The following is a 16,771-nucleotide window of genomic DNA, read 5'->3' on the forward strand; positions in this document are numbered from 1 at the left end:
GACCATGGTCCATCCACGAACAAATCACAGTGCCCTGGAGAACAAGATATTTGGATGAGCCTGGGTCCCCTGTCACTCTTGGAGCCAAGGGTGCATTCAGTGTGACCTGAACCATATGGGCCAAAAACAACAGATGGCCACCCCAATTAGATTGTTACTTCAGCAATTTTCAGCACTAAAAGTCTGCAAATTTCTGCCAGTGGGAGGTGAGAGGAAGTGGTAGGGATGAGGGAAGAGAAGACTATGGTGTATATATTTATACTTGGATTACCAAACCTCATTTCCCACTAGTGACTTCAAGGACTCCTTTGCTACTTGTACTAAGATAACTAGAATAATGAATGACAAAGACTTATGTAAAAATTTTCTTTTCATGCTATAATTTTATAGTATTAAAAACTGGCAACCACCTAAAAGTCCAATAGTAATGACTGGTTAAATAAGATATAGTATATCCATGCAACAGAATATTATATACTTATTAGAAATGATGTTTTCAAATAATACTTAATTATATGTGAAACTTATTAAATAGATAATGTTTGCAGCCATAAAAAAGAATGAGTTCATGTCCTTTGCAGGGACATGGATGAAGCTGGAAGCCATCGTTCTCAGCAAACTAACACAGGAACAGAAAACCAAACACTACATGTTCTTACTCATAAGTGGGAGTTGAACAATGAGAACACGTGGACACAAGGAGGGGAACATCACACACTGGGGCCTGTCACGGGGTAGAGGGTAAGGGGAGGGAGAGCATTAGGACAAATACCTAATGCATGCAGGGCTTAAAACCTAGATGACAGGTTGATAGGTGCAGCAAACCACCATGGCACATGTACCCCTGTGTAACAAACCTGCACGTTCTGCACATGTATCACCAAACTTAAAGTAAAATTTAAAAAAAAAGGAAAAAAAAAAAAAACGACTTCACAATTGTTGGAATTGATTTAAAAAATCTGAATTCAATTATTAACTGTATTTCTTACAGTTCATCCAAATTCTACTTTGGATATAGTCAATATTGACTAATTTATGTTGTTGAATCAATAAATGGAAATATCATTTAAAAATTAAGGTTAATTAAAAAAAGCAGAATACAAGAAAAGTGTATAACATACTCCTGATTTAATTGAAAAAGAAACCGCTCTTTTCTTCCTATAGAGAGGGAAAGCAGTAAGGCAGAAATTCATCAAAGTATCAATAGTGGCTACCTCTTGGTGGTGGCAATAAGAATAACTTTAACTACATTTTTTATACTTTTCTGCATTTCCAAATTTTCTACAATGAACATGTAATATACTTATAAGCAGGAAAAAAAATCCCTTAAAGTGGTTGAATGGAGGAGTTTGAACTTTACTTGTTTTGCATCTGCCAAATTTATGCCAATTTACAGTGAAAGAAGAAATGAAGGTAACACAAGAATCAAACAAAAAGAACTCTTTGAGATAACCAAGAGCTGGTTTTATTTGCCTACTTCAAAAGGTTGTTTTGTGAGTTCTTAAGTAACTATAAATATTTATACAGGTGTGCCCAATTCAAGGGCACTTGCTATAATGCCAGACAATTAAAATAATAAGATAAGGATAATTATTTATATTACAAAGATATTAATGATATCACAAGATCACACAAGCATTGTAAAATTCCACTAGATACATAGAAACCTTCTCTGTGCATTTTTTGTTTTTTTTTTTGAGATGGAGTTTCGCTCTTGTTGCCCAGGCTGGAGTGCAAGGGCGCCATCTCAGCTCATCACAACATCCACCTCCTGGGTTCAAGCGATTCTCCTGCCTCAGCCTCCTGAGTAGCTGGGATTACAGGCATGCGCCACCATGCCTGGCTAATTTTGTATTTTTAATAGGGACAGGGTTTCTCCATGTTGGTCAGGCTGGTCTCAAACTCCTGACCTCAGGTGATCCGCCTGCCTCGGCTTCCCAAAGTGCTGGGATTACAAGGGTGAGCCACTGTGCCCGGTCTCTGTGCATTTTAATTACAGTTCAGTTTCTAAAAATTCTGTTTGCAAACCACCTTTCAGGGGAACATATCTAATGTGTCCAGCAAGATAAGATTAAACCATATAAAGTCATTGTAAAACTTGGAGTAGCTGGATTTGATACATATACTTAAAACATAACTGATAAAAATCATATCTAGTTACTTCAGTTGTCCTCAAAGGACCATGCAGTAGAAGTTGAAACATATAATCATCTTCATCATTGTCATTATTACCATCATCTCATTTTTTTAGATTTCAGCATAATTTTATATATAACCATGCATCATACATTTTAAGAAATGCATTGTTAGGCCATTTCATCATTGTGTGAACATCAGGATGTGAACTTCCACAAACCTAGATGGTGTAGCCTACTGCACACCTAGGCTATGTGGCATAGTCTATTGCTTCTAGGCCACGAAGCCAGACAGCATGTTACTGTATTGAATACTGTAGGCAAGTGTAACACAATGGTATTTGTGTATCTAAACATATCTAAACGTAGAAAGGTACAGTAAAAATATGGTATAAAGATAAAAAATGGGACACTTGTATAGGGAACTTATCATGAATGGAGTCTGCAGGATTGGAAGTTACTCTGGATGAGTCAGTGAGTCAGTGTTGAGCGAATATGCAGGCCTAGTACATTAGTGTACACTACTGTAGACTTTAAAAACACTGTACACTTAAGCTACACCAAATTTGTAAAAAACGTTTTGTCTTTCTCCAATAATAGGTTAACCTTAGCTTACTATAACTTTTTTACTTTATAAACTTTTTAATTAGGCCGAGTGTGGTGGCTTATGCCTGTAATCCCAGCACTTTGGGGGGCCGAGGCAGGTAAACCACCTGAGGTCAGGAGTTTGAGACCATCCTGGCCAATATGGTGAATTCCCGTCTCTACTGAAAATACAAAATTTAGCTGGGCGTGGTGGCACATGCCTGTAATCCCAGTTACTTGGGAGGCTGAGGCAGGAGAATTGCTTGAAACTGGGGAGGCAGAGGTTGCAGTGAACTGGGATCACCACACCACTGCACTCCAGTCTGGGAGGCAAGAACGAAATGCCATCTCAAAAAAAAAAAAAAAAAAAAAAAAAACACACACATATTTTAAATTAAAAAAGCCTTTTTGACTCTTTTACTCTTTTTGTAATAATACTTAGCTTAAAACACGTTGTATAGCTATACAAAAATATTCTAATTATTTATAAACTTATTTTATAAACTTTTTTTCCATTTTTAAAACTTTAAATTTTTTCTTTCCTTTTCAAACTTTTTTGTTAAAAACTAAGATGCTCACGCCTGTAATCCCAACACTTTGGGAGGCTGAGGCGGGCGAATCATTTGAGGTCGGGGTTCAAGAACAGCATGGCCAACATTGTGAAATCCTGTCTCTTCGAAAAATTAGCTGCGCATGGTGGCGAGTGCCTGTAATTCCAGCTACTAGGAAGCTGAGGCAAGAGAATCGCTTGAACCTGGGAGGCGGAGGTTGTAATGAGCCAAGATTGCGCAACTGCACTCCAGCCTGGGCTGGGCTGAGACTCCATCTCAAACAAACAAACAAACAAACAAACAAAACTAAGATACAGACACATTAGCCTCAGCCTACACAGGCTCAGGATTATCAGTATCACTCTGTCTATTTATACATCCTGTCCCATTGGAAGGTCCTTCAGGGGCAATAACATGCACGGAGCTCTCATCTCCTGTAATAACAATGCTGTTTACTGGCATACCTTCTGAACGACCTGCCTGAGGCTGTTTTACAGTTAAACTTCTTTTTACTTTTTTTTTTTTATTAAGTAGGAACACACCCCAAAATAATGATAAAAAGTATAGTACAGTAAATATATAAACCAGTAACATAGTTGTTTATTATCATTAGCAAGTATTACGTACTATACATAATTGTATGTGCTATGCTTTTATACAACTGGCAGCACAGGTTTGTTTACACCGGCCTCATTACAAACACATGAGGGATACATTGTGCTACAACAACATTGCAATAGTGATGATGTCACTAGGCTATAGGAATTTTTCAGCTCCATCATAATCTGTGGGACCACCGTCATATATGTGGTTTGTGGGTGACCAAAATATTGTCAATGTGCTGCATGGCTGTCTATTATCTTATTTTATCCTGGTAAGTCTGTTATTATCATCACTTTTATGAGAGAACTAAGGTATAAAACAAATGAATGGCTTTTCCAAGGTCACACACAGAGCAAGGTGTAGAATTCGCATCTCTTAATCATTGATTTGCTGTTCTTGTATCACCACCTATAAAGTGGAACTGGATTCTCAGCATTAATAAAATGAATAAAATGTTGATATTGTATAGAGCTTTATATTTTACAAATTCTTTGACATAGATTATCTAATTTCAGTCTGAGAACATGACTATGAGATAAAACTATGAGGTGACACTGAATTGAGTCTTTATCAAACAGCTTCTCATGTGTTATCATATTGTGGCAGGCAGCATCTCAGGTGGCTCTCAATGATTTGGTTCCTCTAGGTATTCTTCCCACTGTGTAATCCCTTCCCCTTGAATTAGGCTGGAACTAGTGACTTGTCTCTAATGAGGAACACAGCAGAAGTCATGGGATATCACTTCTGATATCAGGTTACAGAAAGACCGTGGCTTCCATTTTGCCATCTTTCAATCTTAGTCCTTGCTCCAAGGAGAGTAAGCTGCAACATCTGCAAGAAGCACTCTGTTTTGCTAGTAGCCCTATAGAGAGGTCCATGTGGTAGCAAAAGAATGTCTACAGCCAGCAGCCAGCTGGGACCTGAGGCTTGTCAACAGCCACATGAGTGAGCTCGGAAGCATATCTTTCCCCAGTTGAGCCTTGAGATGTCTGCAGTCTCGGCTGAAACTTTGCAGCCTGTGAGTGAAAGACCTGAGCCAGCGGACCTAGCTAAGCCATACCCAAATTCCCAACTCATAGAACTATGATAATAGAGATAATAAAAATCTGTTGCTTTACGCCATTAGGTTTGGGAGTAATTTATTATTTCCCAATAGATAATGAATACACATATTTAATCCTCATAATAGCCCTATGACATAGTACTGTTATGTGAGCCCTAACAAATGAGGAAACTGAGGTGTAGAGATGTGAAAGCAGTTAATGGATGGCAGAGCTGGGATATGAAGCTGGCTTTCTGGACTCCAGAGCTTGGGCTTGAGCCCCATGCTGTGTTACCCCCTAGGAGTATAACACAAGGTGCAGTTTGACATCACAGATGACAATGAATCACAATAGCATACTTTGTTTTGAGAAACTTCCCTGAAAGGAGGCTGAGGTAGACAGGGCATGTATTATTGTCCCCATTGTAATGACGACAGACCACGCAGCTCATACAGCCAAGAGAATGGGGTATTAACCCAAGTCTTCTGACCCCAGGTCCGTAGAGTTGAGCCTGTGTTTCACTGCCACGCCGGCACCGTGGCACTCACTGTACATTCAGCAAGCCCTGAGGAAGCTGGCGAGAGGTTAGCTGATATCCACAGGGCAGGTCAATTTGTTCTCTGGAGAGCATTCCATGAGATGCAAATATCTTCACACAGGCCTGGGTTAATACCCCATCCTCTTGGCTGTGTGTAGACCCTCTCACCCTTAGATTCAGACTCATTTTACTAAACAGGCAAAACATAGCTACAAATTTCACGTATTTTAATATAACAGGAATATGTGAATGATAATAATATGTAATCATTGTTAATTAAATGCATGCTAATGGTACATAAGTCTGAGAAAGGGCACTCAGTACACTTAACACAATGTGAGAGATTATCTCAAAGCCAGTGGGACATGGCTGGATATCTTTTGTGCTGGAGAAATTACTCCATCTGCATCACAAGAGCATTGCCTCTGTCACCACGCTGAAACTAATCAAGTCTTGTGAGCTTTGAGACTTTTGCCTCCTCTAAAGTCATTTTTCATCCCTTCTTGGTAAGATGCTTCGTTTATATGTAAGTCACCAAACCCTGCGGTCAGTACAGTCTGGTTCTCCAATGGCTAGGACATAAAGTAAAACCTCGGGTGGTCTTAGAAACAGGCTTACTGTATTGCAGAGAGGGTGAAGAGATTACATTGTTTTACCAGTTTACAATCTGTGAAATAAAATATGCTTGCCAATATGAATGTATCTTGTAAATGATTTATTTGCTAATTATAAATTAAGTTACATATTTAATGCTTGATTTTTAGCGCATCTGCATAAGGAACTGAATTAGGCTCAGAGGGAAAGAATGATAAGAAAGTTAAAACAGCTCAAATGAAAGCATAATAAAAGAGGAAATCATGCTTCTTTCCTTGAATGTTAAATTATGATGAACTATACGGTAGGATAGTGTTTACGGATTACTCTATATCAAATTCTTGTGTTAGGTGATAAATGCTTCCTTGACTAGGGCAGAATTCAACATTAAAATTAGCACTATGTAATAAAGCTTAAAATGTAAGGTACTTGAGTAAGTATACAATTTTTGTCTACTTACAGGAAATAATTAATTACAATGACAAACGACACTGTCAGAAATCATGTAGGATAAATATTATTGAATCCAGAGGGATGAGTTTGGAATGTGGAGTCCTTTTCTGTAGGTTCTTCTTCCTGCATCTTCCTCAGATGAGGTGGGCTTTCCTTTCCCATTTTTCTTGGATGCTAATGGCATCTTTTATACCTCTCGGGTATGTTTTCTGCCCAACAGTGTACAAGCATAATATAAATCCCTATGATTTTATTTTGCTAACCAGGCAAGCGGTTGTAGCTAGCCACCTTACTGAGTTCTCTCATTCTTTCTAATGGCATTTTTATTTATCCCCTTGAGTTTTCCTAGTAGCTAATTATGTAATCTGTAATTAAAGCTTTTCCTTGACTAATATTTATAAATACTTCTTCCTTCCTTCCTTCCTTCCTTCCTTCCTTCCTTCCTTCCTTCCTTCCTCCCTCCCTCCCTCCCTCCTTCCTCCCTACACATTGGTTATAACATTTAGATAAGTGTCAAATAATGATGGGAATAGCAGGCATCCCTCTTGTATCTCTATGGTGTTTTACTAATAGCATGTTGACAATTGTTTGAGAAGGACATCCTCATTGTGAAAAATTGTTCCTTTCTATTTCTAGTTTTCTAAGAATTTTAAAGAAACTATGGATATATGTTGAACTTTATAAACTTTTGGTAAATTTTCAGCTGACCCTTGGCTCGTTGATGTGATATTCTTATTCATTTTTAAAGACAATTTGAGTTCCCCATAAAGAAAATTCTGGTAATAAAATATTTGCAACATATTTTCCTGCTTAAAGATGACATGTCTATAATTAGGGCTAGCTCTTTGAGAGTAAGTTCTGTTATGTAGTTTTTGTTTATGTGGTTATAATAAACACATTTTTTTGGTACATCATGCAGAACCCTGTAGATTGATGCTACCCAAAGTGTGGTCTACAGATTAGCAGCATCAGCATCACCTGGAAGGTTGTTAAAAATGCACATTCTTGGCTTTACCCCACACTACTGACTAGAAGCTTTACAGGTGGGGGCCAGGAGTCTGAGGTTTAACATGCTTTCCAGGTGATTCTTTTGCACACTAAGGTTTAAGAAGCATCATTATAGAACACACAGAATTCATGTGACTCTCTGGGTGCAGAGCAACTGCAAATGAACTCCAAAGTGACAGACAGGGACTGGTCTCTTTTCCTGCATGCATAAAGAAATAATGTGTCAGTGGATTCAGAGTTTGGGGATTCATGGTTGGAGAAGATAGCACTCAAGGGCATGCGCTGGGTCTTGAGGCTGTACCTGATCTGAGGCAAAGTTTAGGAATTAAAAGATAACACATCTTGTCGACAGGGTTCACCGCAGTGGAACTCAGCCTGTACTTATCTGTCTTTATTTTCTACAAGGCCAGCACCACACACTTCACCTAGATTAAGGCCAGGATTATTTATACAACTCATCTCACAGGAATAATAATGAAGATATTAATTGTAATCACACCTATTATTTCTCCCCAGCCTGTGCAGCATCACTCTTTCTTTACTCCTTCCAACTGGTATTGAAGGCAGGGGTTGCTATTTCCATTTTAGAGATGCGACAACTGAGGTGCAGACTGGGCAAATAATTTATTTTGGGTCATGATAAGAACAAAGTGAGGGACAGCATTAAATTACAAACAAGAGAAGTGAACTGGAGAACTGGAATAAGAACATAACCGAAAATTAACACAACAAAGGTCAAATAGCCAATGGCATGCTTTAACAACCCCATGTTTCTTTAATAACGATGTTTTTGCAGACACCGAAACTATTTCCTAAAGGAGGTCAAAGGAAAGGAGAAAGTCAATCATATCCAGGAATAGAGCTGGGATGGAGGCAGAAAACAGAGGGTAATTCTGCCCTTTCTAGGTCATAAAAACTTTGTGGAGTGGCTCTCGGTAGGAATTCACTGAATACAGGTGTGTGAAAGCCAGGGGCAGCAGTCCCAGCATTGAAAACAAAGACAGAATGAATCATGAAGTCAGAGGCATAAGGGCTGCTGTGTCTCATGTGAGAGAAGGAATATTCCCCGGCAGAGTCTGCTCTGCCTGGGAAAGGTTCTTCAGTTAGCCCCTTTTTGAAAAGGGCACAGCATAAAATTTGTTTGCAGGATACTATCCCTGAGATAGGCAGAGATAGCAAAGGGAGGTTTTTCATGAGCAGTTTTTTGTTGTATTTCAGTTGTCATGCAGGTCCAATAAAGAAAAAGCTATAGTGAAGTTTATTTCAAGCATTAAATACAATACCATCACGCACACACATGCACACACACAACCCCCACAAAATGCAGTTTCTTTAGGATCATCTATAAAGTTCCCACTGAAGAAAGTTATCAGTATACCTTTTCTACCTTCTTAAGAGAAGTTGTTCATCAAGGGGTCATATATGTTCATCAAGATTTCTGCCTCTCATTGTAGCCCCAGCTGTTGGTCTTGCTGTCAGAACAGTCTTCCACTGTCAGTCCCTTCAGGAATGTCCTCAGCTGGAGAAAGCTGCCTCCCCCAGAAGCATGCCTTTCCGGGAGAAGACCACACTCAGTGACTACGGGAGGAAGGAAGACCTATTTTGGCTCATCTTGGGGCAACTCTCATGGATCTTTTTAGCTCAGAGTTGCTCACCATGGAGTCAGCTATGAATGTTGTTGGGCCCATTTTGCAGCACAACCCAGTCCTGCGTCCTTCTTTTATTCCTTCAGCGTGGTTCCCAAAGGCATTTCCTAATAAACATCCTGCATACTAAACCCCATAATCTCAGAGCCCTTTTCTTGGAGAACCCAACCTGACATATGCCCCCAAAGACATTGCCTAATCACTCTTTTTTTTTTTGAGACGAAGTCTCACTCTGCTGCCCAGGCTGTGCCTAATTACTTCTAATGATGCAAAGAACACACCGTATGGACAATCTACTTGTATTTTCAGATATGGTTAGAAAGTTCTGCCATGAAGGGTTAGAACCGACTCTCTGAACATTTTGTTAACTGGATGTGTTCTCTTGAACCAGCCAGCCAAAGACTACCCTCTACAAATTCTGCTTCCTTTATATCCATTCATTTCTCCTGAATTCTATCTTGTAGTCTAAAAGATAAAACAAAGTTTTAACTGATCAGCATCTCCTTCGTTTTTGTAATTGTGCTGCTAAAGGGAGACAAAATTGAGGGGAAAAGCAAATGATTCATAGCTCACCCGTTCGGGAAATATCAAGTAGTCATATTCCTTTTTAGGTGGCTACCCATTACCATTTGCAGGTGGGGATGGGGGCTGTTGTAAGAGGAAGGGGCATAGTGAGAACTATGTGAGAAAAGACACAGTGAGAAAATAATCTGTGCAGAAGCACAGGTTTGGAGTCACCTTGGGCAATCCTTTTAGCCTTTCTGAGATTCAGTACATATATTCTTTTTCACTCTCTTGTGTTCTTAGTCGTGGTGAAAGGAAACATTATCTACAGGTTTAGAAATTTATGAGTTGTTCTGCATTCTATCCTTCCCTTCACTCCTCACATCCATTGAATCTCAACACATTATCATTTCCTTCTTCTTCTGTAGCCGAAATTCATCTGGTTTCTGTTTCTCTCTCTCCATGTCTATGGTTACTGCCTCGGTTCGGGCTCTCATTGTAGCCTTTGCCTCTACCAGGCCCATTCCCTTCCACTCCATGTTACAGCCAGAGTGAACTCTCCCTAACACCAAACTAATCGTCTTAGCTAATAGCTTGAGATACTATAATGTGTTATTCATTATAGCAAAAACCTAGAAACAACCTAAATGTACATCAGTGGTGGAATGTGTAATTAAATTGTGACATATTTATATAATATAACATTATACAACAAGAAAAAATAAACAAGCCTCTGGTATTACCATCCACATGAATGAATCTCATGAATACAACATTGAATCAAATGACAAGAGAGCATTCCATATGATTTACATGTATATGAGAGTTACAATGATTTGTGATCTTGGAAGTCAGGTAGGTTCCATTTAAGGAGGAGGATGAAGTCATGACTGGGTGGGAATAGGAAAGGAATTTGTATAGTGGTGATGTTCTATTTCTTATCTTGGCAGTGGGTAGTTACGTAGGTAAGCCCACTTTGAGAAAAGTCACTGAGTTTAACACTTACGATGTGTACACGTTTCTGTATGTGTATTATTCTTCGCAAATACCTTTAAAAATTCTACAATGGGCCATGTGCAGTGGCTTATGCCCATAATCCCAATACTTTGGGAGTCCGAGGCAGGAGGATTGTTTGAGCCCAGGAGTTTGAGACCAGCCTGAGCAACATAAGGAGACCCCATCTCTACCAAAAAAAAAAAAAAAAAAAAAAAAAAAAAAATTAGCCAGGCATGGTGGCATGTGCCTGTAGTCCTAGCTACCTGGAAGACAGGTGGGAGGATCCTTTGAGCCTGCCGACTTGAGGATGCAGTGAGCCGTGATTGTGCCACTGCACTCCAGCCTGGGCAACACAGAGAGACTCTGTCTCAAATAAAACAAAACACCAACATTCTTAAATGATTCCTCTGAAGGTAAAGAGGAATTTGATAGGCTCCTCTCCACGACTCACACACACTTCTCAAACTTTCTCTCTTGTTTTTCCCCCATGTGTGTTCACTGCCACTCACTCTGAGTTTTTTGCACTTCTGTAAAAGGACAGCAGACTAGGTAGATGGAGGACACATGTAATTTTTTAATAAATGACTGAATGGTGAGGCCAATAATACTTACATTGAAGTGCTTTTGTAAGCATTAAACAAAAGAACATACGTACAGCTCTTAGCATAGTTCCTGAAACATAGCCGACACTCAGCATATGTTACCTCCTTCTTCCTTTTCTCTTCCCTACAAGTGCAGGTGAATAAACTCGTGACTCTGAACATTATTAGGATATTGTAACTAAAGTCACTTTTTGGGAGGTATTCTCTGTCAATCTCACTATCTATTTGGTGTTTACTTCAAAAAGACACTCTGGCTTGTGAATCTTGACACAAATTTAACTTTCTTGGGTAGGCTATCCTAAAAAAACCTATACTTTAATGTTTGTGTCAGATCCTTCCCAAATCTCTTGGAAATATCACCACATGCTCATTATCTGATAAAGCAATAAAGAACAGCTGCATCTGAGGAAAGCTGTTTCATGGGGTCTGGTTTTACTTTATTTGGGCACTTTAGGTAGATGGGGTCATTAGGAGGATCTGAGAGTTTTAGAATTGCTAGCTGCTGCTGCTGGTCGCTAATTCTCAAAATATTTTCTTCTTGCTATAAAATGCTTTCCTTCTCACACCAGATTTCATAAAGACCTTCCATCTGGTCTGCACTGATAACTAGAAATCCAGAGATGTTCATTCCTCTTACAACTTGTAGTTTAAAATGATCCAGATACAGGATTAGGTTTTACAGCCTCTTCTAAAGGATTTTGTCCTCCTAATCCTACAGCTGCATGTGGTGAAAACTGATCAATATGAGAGAGTGCTAACAATAAACCTATTAAAGTGTCCGGTTGGCTATGTGTACTTTTCATTTGACGTGTTTTAGGGCAATACAACAACGGGACAAAAACACCGACATCTATTTGGGTAAGGACTGCAGTAAACCAGATAATCCACAGTGGACGAGACAAAATAAGAGAACTAAAAAAGAAAGACAAAATTACAGTCAATCTGTAGTAGAAAGAGCGTTCCTCAAGAATTTTATCAATTTGTTGTGATCCAGGAATATGACGATTGATTGAATGATCTCTATAAATTCTGGTTCTCAGTTTCTTAGTCCACAAAATGTGAGAACGAATAAAAAGTAGCTGGGATTTTGATGAAAGTCCTTTCCTTGCCAGGAAGAAGAACTTTGGTAAGTTGACTGACCTAAGCCCCAAATTTAGGGGCCACAATACCGGTTTTAGAAAATGATTCGGGGAGGAATAAACAAGAGAGAAATAAGCCACTCTAAACTGCTGCTGCCCCATTTCTCTTCCCTGTTCATCTGTCCCCTCATCACTTATGATGGCACACTCATCTTCAATGTTTTCCTGGGGTTTATGTTCATATAATTTCACACATAATAAAAATCTGGTAGGTGGAGAAGAAAGGAGCATAAAGCATGAGATGCTAAACTCACCTCTGCCTTGAGATGGCCTTGATAATTTATGACATAAAAAATAAGTTCCTATTTGGTAGAAAGTCAGCCTTTGACCAGTCTCAAGCTTATTTTTTGTGTGTGTGTAAATAAGCTTGTAAAAATAGAGGGAATGCTTCCCACATTAGAGTATTAGATTTGATCTTTCACTTTTAAAGAGTAGTGTAGAAATAGAATTCCAAGGTGGGCAATAAAACAAACATGAAAAAAAATGACCTGTGTGTAAAAGTGAGATGTAGGGAATTAGACACTTGAGTAATGAGAAGATAACAGAAAAGTTCAGGGCCTGAGGCTTTCTGCAAAGAGATCCACTTTCTTTTTCTTTCTTTTCTTTTCTTTTTTTTTTTTTTTTGAGACAAGGTCTTGCTCTCTCACCTAGGCTGGAGTGCAGTGGCATGAACTTGGCTCACTGCAACTTTGATTTTCCGGGCTCAAGCAATCCTCTCACTTCAGCCTCCCAAGTAGCTGGGACTACAGGTGCACACCACTATACTTGGCTCTTTTTAAAATGTGTTGTAGAGACGAGAGCTCATTATATTGCCCAGGCTGGTCTTGAACTCATGGGCTCATGTGATCCTCCTGCCTTGGCCTCTCAAAGTGTTGGAATTACAGGTGTGAGCCATCATGCCTGGCTGAGATCTACTTTTCATTTGAAGCCTTGGTATCTTGGTTGTGGTGGGGGTAGCGTATTGAGCCCACCTGAGGAATGGGCGGTGCTTGAGCCAGGTGGGAACAATGTGCTGCCAATGATATATCTTACTTCCCTCTTCAATAATAACCCCATCACACAGCAGGAAATGGAAATGCATTGCAGTGTTACCTGAACTAGAGACGTATCCTGGATTTTGTCTCTTCTTTGTTACCACTTCTGAGAAGTTCTGACTTTGTTATCTTCCTCAAAAGAATGGAAACTTATTTATATGATTGCTGCTGACCAGGCATCAATAACAAGAAATGGAGAGCAAATACTTTGTATAGACACCAGAATGGCTAACAAAGGTGACATCACGCTGAGTTGCAAAGAAGGCACCATTCCCTTGGGCAAATGTTGAGAGACATGAGCCATCCTCTCCATGCACTTGGTCTGGGACTATGCCTTGAATGAAGTCATTAAGGCAGAAGAGGAAAGAATGAAAACCTGAGCTGACTATGTTTGTGATGTTGATTTCTGTGGAATTTAAAATTTGTTAGCTGGTGGATGCACATTGTTAATTTGAATACTCTTCATTATAAAAATAATCTGCTAAGTTTTCATCCCTGGAAATTGTTATGAAAGCAAAAATAGTTACCTAAGGGAATATTTGAACATCCATATACCTAATGACCAGAGTCATGGCTACATTTTAAAAGGCTCCTTTCTAGTTGTCATTAGAAATCTCAGTTGAGATCTATAACAATCCTTGAAGCTTCTGCAGCTCATATCAGGTGATGATGACACAATAGTTAAGTTCTATCAACAATGGTGAATCAGGATTTGATTGAGTTTCTCTGTATAGCTCTCATAGTGTTGAAATACCTGGGCAGAAGTACTTCTCCCACCTCTATGCAGCAAAATAGTTAGTGGTGAGGTGCTATGCAATTTTAGAAATAAGCAACATACTCTGTTTTAAATATGATACAGAAACTGATCTGAGTCCCACCCGGGAGGAGAGCTTCATCATTACAACTCCGTGGACTGGAGGCTAAAGCTCTGGAGGGAGAAAAAACCGAGGTAGGCATATTTTGTTCTTTTGTTAAATGGGCCTCAAATGCCTCAAAAGTCATTTATTTGTTGAAGACAGGGTCATCTTATTTAATTCAGCAGGAAAACAACTGTATCAGAAAGAGAAAAGCTGTCTCAATCTTCTCTGTATTTCAAAGGTATTTCACATATGCTCCTCATGAAGGAGACTGCACAGGGAATCAGACTCAGGTGCCTGCTTTGCCTCTCTTGCATAGGGTTAAGTAAGGGAAGCCCCTGACTCACAAGTGCATCCTGGCTGTTTAAGGTTATGCATATTGTGTCTGAATGTATAACCACGGTAAATATATATTCTGGAGCAATGTTAGATTCAGCTTAGGATGATGTACTGCTTAGAGTTTTGAGGGAAAACAAGAATGATGAAATGAGCCTAAATTATTTTGGAAAAAACACTGCTCTCCCAACCCATTTGACGATCTATTACTTCCTTCTGGGCTGCTCCCTTCCCAAGAGATTTGGTACAGGAGTCAAGGAAGGACAATAAGAGAGGTTAGGAAGAAGCACCTTGGGATGCTGACACCCTCTGCCTTTTCCTTCTAACTCAAGGACAAGCAGCGTTGGGTTGAATACAAGGTCCTTTCTTCCAAAACTGGGCACAGGCAGAAACATACATATACATGCAAAACCACTATGATCCTGTGATAGGAGCTGGAATCACTTCCCTTTAAACTCAATTTCCTTTCACTTTCATTAGGTAGGGGGTCAGCCTCTCACCTTGCGGTATTGGGTGGAGATGGCTTAAGATCAAACTTCTCATCTTAACTCTTACTTCCAAGATTTATTTTGTATTAAAAAAAAATGAGCCTGTCCCGTTACCTCCTCACCTGGGTATTTTATCAGGCCTGAGCACATAGTTATTTTCTGAGGGCTGGAGCAACCGTGCAGTCCTTTCTAATCAAAGATTTTTTAATCAGCTGGCTTTGAAATCACACCGTCCTCCCGGGGTCCCTGGAGCACACCACCTCCCTGTGATTTCTACTCAAGTTTTCCCCGGCACCCCCCAGCACCCGTTCCATACCTATTTAATCTTTAAACTGCCTCTAATCCTTTTGCAAGGAAGCGGGATGAAATGCTCAAACCACAGTTACACACGATGTTGATTCTCAGGTTCACACATTTGAGGAATTGTTTGAACAAGAAATGCGCTCTGTACTATAATCCAGGGGGCAGGCACGGTGCCTGGGCGACCCTCATAGTCTCCCTCCGACACCCCGCATCCCAACTCCCACCGCCTTTGCGCCTCAAAGCTGGCAAACATTCCCAAGCCAGGTCTAGAGTACCTGGAGTGGGTGCGGGTAAGAAGAGAAGCCAAGGTCGTCCCGGAAGGTGTGCGCCCCTCACCTTGTGGATGGTGCGTGCAGCCGCGCCGCACTGGGCAAACTGGGGCGTCCCGCTGGCTCCAGAAGTCTCACTCGGAACCCGCTCCTTTTTCTCCTGAGCTGGATCAAAGCACTGCTTTTCTCAACATTCGATTCTGGAATACGTTGAGCCCAGGGCGTTCTCCCCGCCAGCGTCCTTGCCCGCGCCAGTGCCCGCCGGGGTGCGGCGAGACAGAACCTGGGAGCGCGGCGCGCCGGGCAGCCCGAGGCACCGCGGGTGGCAGGCGCTGCGCTTCGCCGAGTCTGGGCGCCTGGACTGAAAGAGGAGGCGAGAGAGAGAGAGAGAGAGCGAGGAAGAAAGAGGAGGAGGAGGAGGAGCAGAAGCAGGGGCAGGGGCAGTCTGCTAAATCATCTACGCAGGTCGCAGCCTCCCAGGACACCGTGAACAGAGAGGGGGGTGGGGTGGGGTGGGGGTGCGATGAAAAGATGAGCCCGGGTGTGAGGCAGATGGTGTTGTGAACTGGAGGTCGCAGCGCGGAGGGGCTCCAGGTCTTGCTTAGGTTGTAAAAGAGGTATTATGGAGCTGATGGCGCCTTAGGGCTCCCGGTTGCAAACACTAGAGGGCAGGGCTGTCCATGTTATAAACCGGGCCTGCGGGGTTGGCGCTGTGTGCAAGGGACTCACCTCCTGAGCCCCTTGCGGGCCACAGCCCTGGCGGAGAAGGGGAAAATAGATGCAACAAGGGGGCAGACCCTACTCCCCTCTTCTGCAGAGAACCTGGGTTGAGGAGGGAGAGGAACAGCGGTTGACCGATTTGCGCGCTTTCTCTGCGCGGCTCCAACAGGCAAACCCTCTGTAGGTGCATTTCTTAGCTTTCCTGCAGGGGAGATTACAGTCAACATCCACAGGACACCTCAAGGAGAGAGATTACAAGGAAGGGGTGAGGGAGAAGTGGACGAAAATTGGGGTGGGTCAAAGTGGAAGCGGGGAAGAGAGATGGGGAAAGCAGTGAAGAAAAGGAGACGGAGGGTGGAGTGGTTGG

At 41.0% G+C, this 16,771-nt stretch overlaps 1 protein-coding gene across 2 annotated transcripts in view; it reads right to left on the reverse strand.

The window, feature by feature from the left end:
* The window catches only part of HTR1E (5-hydroxytryptamine receptor 1E), an 89,226-nt gene extending 72,943 nt beyond the window's left edge, over positions 1-16,283 (reverse strand). The window contains exon 1 of one of the 2 annotated variants that reach the window (XM_010387950.2): positions 15,752-16,283. The gene's annotated coding sequence lies outside the window, so the exon portion shown is untranslated. Of the gene's footprint in view, positions 1-15,690 lie in introns of both variants that reach the window. The other variant, XM_010387951.2, reaches the window with a different exon arrangement.
* Positions 16,284-16,771: the final 488 nt, after the last annotated feature.

This window comes from Rhinopithecus roxellana, chromosome 4 (genome assembly GCF_007565055.1).
Source record: "Rhinopithecus roxellana isolate Shanxi Qingling chromosome 4, ASM756505v1, whole genome shotgun sequence".
NCBI classification, from domain to species: domain Eukaryota; kingdom Metazoa; phylum Chordata; class Mammalia; order Primates; family Cercopithecidae; genus Rhinopithecus; species Rhinopithecus roxellana.